This window comes from Pteronotus mesoamericanus, unplaced genomic scaffold, assembly GCF_021234165.1.
Source record: "Pteronotus mesoamericanus isolate MK-2021 breed Mesoamerican mustached bat unplaced genomic scaffold, CSHL_Meso_final scaffold_533, whole genome shotgun sequence".
In the NCBI taxonomy this organism is placed as follows: Eukaryota; Metazoa; Chordata; class Mammalia; order Chiroptera; family Mormoopidae; genus Pteronotus; species Pteronotus mesoamericanus.
In genome coordinates, this window is record NW_026555320.1 from 2665238 (window position 1) to 2672470 (window position 7233).

Below are 7233 nucleotides of genomic sequence, written 5' to 3' on the forward strand. Positions count from 1 at the left end.
GGGGTGATTCCGGACAGTGGCAAGTGTGGTGCTGCAGTCCTCAAAACGCCCTGATGCGCCATGAAGTGCTCCATCCACGCCCCCAGGGAGCCCAGAAGGCTTCCTTGAGGCAACGGGAGCCACCAGCAGGCCAGGAGCGCTGGGGGGCATTTGCGCAGGCCCCACAGTTCCGTGATCCAGGGCGCAGAGCTCAGCGCCCTCCCACCTGCTATGGTCCTTCATGCAATCTGGGACTCAAATCAACTAATAAACTATAAATTCCAGCCGGGTTCATTTCAGGACATTTTGGTGAAAGAGGAACTTTAGTTGGGTATAGGAGGAAAACAGGAATTAAATGGAGGGAGGAGAGAAGACAGGCCTTGCAGGCTGGGAGGCTCTCCAAAGCACAGGTCAGCCATCATGAACTGCAAGACACAAGGCGCTGCTGCTGGAACCTCGTGCAGAGGAGCGAGGCTGGAAATGTAGGTGAAGATTCTTTGCCTGTTCACTGGTTCACTGCAGGCCAGGCACTGTGCTATACAACCAGAACCCAGCGAAGAAAACCAGAGGCCCTGGCTGTGCAGGCTACAGAGAAGGCAGCAGAAAAGCCAAGGTAGTTAGAGTAAGGGACTTCAGCACTGGGAGCCACACACAGCAGATAATGGGCGCCCTGGCCTAGGGACGGCTCCCTAAGGACAGGCCGGTTAAACCCAAATAATCACCATACAGGTGAAGGTGAGGCCCAGGGCTCCCAAGCCCCAGGAGCTCTGAGGGACCCCATTCAGCAAAAGTAGAACAGGAGTGAGGACGAGGGAGAGCAAGAGCAGAATCTGCAGAAATTGGCGTGCATGGCTTGTTGGCACAAGAAGGCACCGAAGGGTGCTGGCCAGGGGGCTGCCACATGGCCATGTTACTGGGGGGTTGTCCAGCACTAACAGGTGGGAGGACAGAGGTGGGAAGGCCAGCTGGGAGCGTCCACAGATGCCTCCTTTGAGAGGCAAGGAGGCCCACGCTCAGGCACTGCTGTGCAGCCAGACGGGGGAGGAAAGGGAGAGAAGCACGAAGGCCATCTTCTCGCAGCCCTGGAGGCTGGGAGTCCAAGGTCAAAGGCCAGCATGCTCAGCTTCCTGTCTTGTAGACGGCCACCTTCTCACTGTGTCCTGACATGGCATGGGGGTGCGAGTGCTATGTGATGCCTCTTCCCATAAAGGCACTATTCCCACCACGAGGGAATGCCCCACCCCCATGCCCTCCCCTAAAGCCAACCACCTCCCAAAGGCTTCAGGCTCCAAATACTATCAGGCTGGGGGTTAGGGCTTCAGCATGTGAATCTGGGTGGGGAGGGGAGTACACAACTCAGGCCACAGCGGAATGGGATGCCTGAAATACGTGTAGCAAGTCCTGGACGCGTCACACTTACAAAACTGACTGGGATCAACAGAGCAAAGCCTGCGATCCGTGGAACACGGCCCAGGTTTCACATGGGCCTCTGGGTAGCCCACAGCGGCATGGTCAAGGCTTTGACAAGTAATTGACATGTAAAACAGAGCCCACAAACATAGGCCAGGATGTGCCTTCTTAACACCAATAGACTGCCTGCCTGCTAAAATAGGTATGTGAGAAGGAGGGAGTCTCATAACCTTGTACTCAAAATGTCCAGGGGACAGCCCAGAATTACTTATACCAAGGGCCAAGACAAGCTCCACTCAAATGAGAAAGGATAAGGAACAGACAGGGATGTTGGACAAGGACATTCAAGCAGTTCTACCCATGGTCTAACAAGCAATTATAAGCACTCTGTAAGCAAATTTAAAAAGTATCCTTTAAGAATCTCAGCAAAGAAATAAAAGTTACCAAGAAGAACCAAATGGAAAGTTCAAAAATGAAAGCTACAATAACCACAGTAAACAAACAAAAATAACACTGGCTGCGCTCAAGAGCAGAATGGGGAACACAGAGCACATCAGGGAACTTGCAGAGAGATAATAAAATTATCTCCTTTGAACAACAAAGAGAAAATAGTTTTCCTTTTAAAGAAGAAACAGAGTCTCTAATCTATGGAAGGGTCACCAGCTGGTGGGACGGAGCCAGCTTGCAGTGTGAGAGCGCCCTGGGCAGAAGGCCCCAGCCGCCTGGGCCAGCTGCGGGCCAGGGTGAGATAAGATAGGGCAGGGCCAGGAAGACCCTGGACCCACTTCTGGGGCCCCAGAGGCGGAACGTGAAGGCAGAAACCTTGGCTGTCCCGGCATCCGGTACAGCCCTCGGGTCTGGACCACCATCTCTAACATGTTATGAGACACAAAACTTAGCCGTTGGATGAATGAATGGAGGGTTTGCCTATAGCACAAGCACACTGCTCAAGGAGGAACTCCTAAACAATGCCCCATTGAAAGCAGGGCCCGGGAGACTGAATGAAGCTCTCCCAGGGGCCTATTTCTTCCCCCTTTTAGCAGAGTCTGCCCAGCCTGTCTGAGTTAGTCAACACGAAACAGAATGATATCACTTGCTAAGCCTCAGAGGCTTCTCCTTTTTCCAAGGCCACTTCCTGACCAGGAGACTTTCAGTATTTCGTAGTTGTCCCAGTGTGGTCATTTGACCTATAAAATGAAGGGGGCTACAGGGGTGCGGCATTTCTGCAACCCTCTCCCGGCGTGCCCAGGGCCGCTGTGCCCGCCCGGGCCCACTCCCGCTGTGCTCCCGGCCCCTCTGCTTCTAGCTTTGCCCTGACAAACACAACTGTCCGCTGGCACTCGGGTGGCCTGAGGGATGGGCGATCCCTGTCCCATGGTCATCTTCCTCCCAGCCCCCGTGTCTGTCTTGAAGGACAACTCCCAAGTCAACAAAGGACTTGAGACAAAGAAGAGGGAAGGATACAAAACTGAGGAAATACCCACACAGAGAGGGAGAGCATTGTTTCTTGGGAAAATTCTTGCACATGGTGTAGAATTCATTCTTGATCTGACTCATCTGACAGAGGCCAGCCAAAGTCATTTAGTTGATTCACAGAGCATCTAACTAAGCCAACCACAGATGAAGCCAACCTGCAGTACGGACCTTCGCCCCATCACGCAGGGTCCTGGATCCAACCAGCTGAACTAGTCCTATCGCCAACCATCAGGGATTTCCACCTTAGAGAGCCCGGCGGCTTTCTCCTGGCTGCAGGGATTGACCCAGGTGTGGCAGAACGTCCTAGCAGTTGCCCAGCCACCTTGGCAGGCGAGGAGGAAGTCTGGGAGACTGTCATCCCTAACAGCCCTGGCCAGCAAGTTGAGGCTGCCTCCAATGTTGTCCAGAGCCCAGGCGGTGTCATTGATCATTTCAGCTAAAATCAGGGAGAAATTTCATGCCATCTTTCCTGGTTGGCGGACTTCCCTTACAGGGAAAATGCCCTCATGGTTACGTACGTAGTCTGGTGAACAAAAGCAGCCTCACTTTGAGGTCTTCGATGTTGTCTGAGGGCCACAGGATCCACTGGCGGTCCCTATGACAACAACCCTGAGGTACAAGTGCCCTGCAGGCTTGAAAGGACGGAGACAGGTGTGTGACAGGCATGGGGCCGTCCTGCAGGACGGGCCCTTCACCTGTGGGATCTGACGCTCCCTCCAGGTAGGCGGTGTTGGAATTGAGTTAAATCGCAGGACACCTGCCTGGTGTCTGAGAATTGCTTGGTGGCAGGGGGTGGAGGGGAACATGCTCCAGAACTGGTGACCGGAGCCTTAGGGAGAACCCATTTCTGTGTCTCTCTCAGTTTCTAGAGGCTTCGCATTCCTGTGCTCCTGCCCCTCCCCCCACCTTCAACATCAAGAACATGGCCTCTCTGGGGCCGTCCCTCTGCGGTCACTCCCTCCGGTCCTCTTCCACCCAAAGGACACGCATGTGATTAGACTGGGCCCACGCAGGCTCCACCCACACAGTCCAGGATAATCTGCCCACCTCAAGGTCCTCAGCTTCATCACATCCGCCAAGTCCCTTTTGCCAGGCAGCATGACACATTCACAGGTCCTAGGGATTAGGTCATGGACATCTCTGGGGGACAACTATTCTGCCTACTGCCCCCAGCAACTTAAAAACTGAAAAGGCAAAACACGACCTAAACAACTAGAGGAAGCAGCTTCGTCTCCCTGGGGCTGAGGGAAGCAATGGAAGAGGACAAACACAGTAAAACCCCAAAGCGTGGAAGATGGGCCCCGTGGGGCAGGAACCCAGGACCCTGAGAAAGGGGTGCGTCTGGGCTGGCCGCGGGGGGCTTGCGAGGGCGCGCGGTGATAAGCGGGATCTGCAGTGACCGGTGTCAGGTGTCAGCGACTGACAGTTGCCCAGACTGGGGTCGGAGGTAGGAGGGACGCTGGCAATCAGCAAAGGCGACCCCTGGTGTTTTGGTTGTGGCAGTGGCCTGACAGGCTCCGCTCAGCACCCCCCATCGGGGTACAGCTTGCGACTGGGCGCTGGTAGACAATTGGAGAGCAGCGCCCCACGCCTCGTCCCTCCCTGGCGTCTCCATAATGGATAAAGTGGGGCGTCCCAGCCGGCACGTTATTTAATGAAAATGGAACCTCCAAGAAAGGAGTAAACCAGCCACCGATGGAACCTCCTCCCTGCTGGGAAGGTGACAGGCCCCCTCCCGCCAGGCGCAGCCACCCCGGAGGTGGGGGCTGGACCAGCACCTCGGACTCCTTGGGAGCCTGAGTGCACCAAGGTCCCGCTGCAGCTGGCCGAGCAGGGGAAGGACTATTTAAAGCCGTGTATGAAGAAAAGGCCCTGCCCCATGGACAGATGCAGACCACAGCGCTGGTCTGGGAAAACACCGCCACGGTGCACCTTGCTGCATTTTCTCCCACTTGTAGTCAGTGGCCAATGGGCTGTCAGCACAGCCTGGCACCTGACTACGGGATGATGGAGTCCTAACCCAGGTAGGGACAAACAGTGTGGCAGCAGACTGCACGGGCCCCATGCCCTCTGTTCATGGCACATACAGATGCCGTGGAAAAGAACACGGTGGCCATGCACATCATGGGCCCGCCAAGCTGACCGATTCTGCGTCACCCAGGTAAAGGCCACGGCCGCCTGGATACGGCATCACACAGGGCACGGCACCAGGCTACGAATCAAAGCTGGGCTATCAGCACACAAGCCAAGGAAGCCGCGCTGCCGTGCCCGATTGCCAGCCCCACCAGCAAGTGACAGAGGGTGCACAGGGGGCAGAGTCCCGTGCCCCCACCCTTCTGGTCCTGGCAAAGACCCTCCAACCCCCCTCCCAGGGTGCCACTGGGCGTTGACTGCAGTGGATGTGTTCCCTGGGTAGGACACCACTCCCGTTGGCAGAGTGAACGCAGGCCATACTATTCAGAACTCCTAAATGTCCAGCTATGTATCGGAACTCCCTGAATGCATCAGACAACGCTGCCGCCCTCCTGGCCGAGGACCAGCAGCGGGCAGCTACCTGGGCACTCATAGGACATGTCACGCCCCACAGCCCCCAAAGACAACAGGTGCCATCAGAGGATAAAATGGCCCTGACCGGTGTGGCTTGGTGGGTTGGGTGCTATTCCCGCAAACAGAAAGGTTGCCGGCCCCATTCCCAGGCAGGGCACATGCCTGGGTTGCAGGCTGGGCCCCCAGCTGGGGGTGGGCAAGAGGCAACTGATCGATGTTTCTCTCCATCTGTTTCCCTCCAAGAATAAAATAAAATCTTAAAAAAAAAAAAGATAAAATGAAGAGTTTTAATAAAACTCTTTTAAAAAACTGAAAAAATAAGTTGACCCAAATGGTGGTAATTCCCCAGAAATGTACCACCCATTTAACAGTTTAATTACGAAGTGGGGAGTGGGGTGAGGAAAGGCCCACATTGGCTGCAAGACACACCAGCCACGGAATGAGCCCTTCAAGAACTCAGGCCACTGGGGCCTACGGTGGCAGAGAAGAGCTGGCTGTGGGAGAGTCCCACCCGCGGCTCCTCTTGCCTCCTGCCTACACCTGTCGGATGGGGGCAGCTATGGACACCGGTGACATCGATCATGAGCATGCAGTGGGCAATGTTCTAAAACGGCACATCGCAATCACCTCAGGATGCACCCAGCCAGAGGGCGCGGGCTAGGAATGGCGAGGTCTTTCAGAGGGTGAAGCCCGGGTGCAGCAGGCGCGGGGAAGCAGAGCCGTCCCGCTGGTGGCTGGTGGGGAAGGAGACCGCGGACAGCGAGGCCGAAGGTCAGACACGGTGGACGGGACCGTTAGCATCTTTCGGCTCCCATACAGGACACCTGGCCCAGCCTGTCACCTCAGAAGGTCGTGATAACCTTGTCCCTGACTGTCACTGCTGTCCGCAATACGACTCCTGGACCCCCGTCCTCTCAGACTTCCGACTGAGGCCTAGCAACCTGGGAGGCAGGATGGCGACCCAGGACAAATTTCCTAGACCCGACTGCCCTCGCGTGGCCTCCCGTGATCACTGCCAGTGCCCTGGGGTCCCTCCCTGCTGCCGGACAGGCCAAGCGCAGCCCAGACCGCTCCCGTGTGCGTTTTCCAGACCATCGCGACTGCTCTCAACTGACTGCGAGACCTGCCACCCACCCCCAAACTGCGAGACCTGCCACCGCCCCACACCCCCGCCAACCAGACCGCCGCCCCTCCCCCGCTCTCTGCCAGCCACCCTTGGATTAACCCTAATCCCTAACTCTAGCCCTAACACTGACCTTGACCCTGACCCCAGACATCCCTTTCCAAGGGGGCAGTCCCTGCCCCCTGGTGGCCCCACGGTGGGCAGCCCTCCCTCTGGAAGAGCCAGCCACCGAGGCCATGTGGCCCTCACTTAGGTCCCTGCTCAGGGAACATGCGCTGTGGGCAGGGGGCTGCACTGCTGAACACGGGCTCCAGCACCCTTGGGGGTGACCTGAATCAACAGAGGCTTGGTCAGGACCAGGGTCCCTCAGGACACCACCAGCTCCCGCTTGTGCAAGCTGTAGACCCATTTCTCCAGCTTCCTCTCTCTGCCTAGCAAGCGTGGGGAGTCCGCTGGTGCCTGCTGGGGCGAGGAAGCCACCCCTTCTTGCCTGCGGAGAGCTGGGACCGTTTGCTGTGTTCCAGGCTGTCATCCATGCGTGGCACGGGGGGCGCGCCCGGGAGAAGGCTTGGTGACTAAGGGATGGACGCAACCCCTGCAGGGCACTTCAGGGGGCCGCCCTGTGCTTGTCTCTTCCAGGACCCCATCTCCACCAACCACAACTGGCTCAAAGGCTTTAACCTGGTCACCGCGGGGCA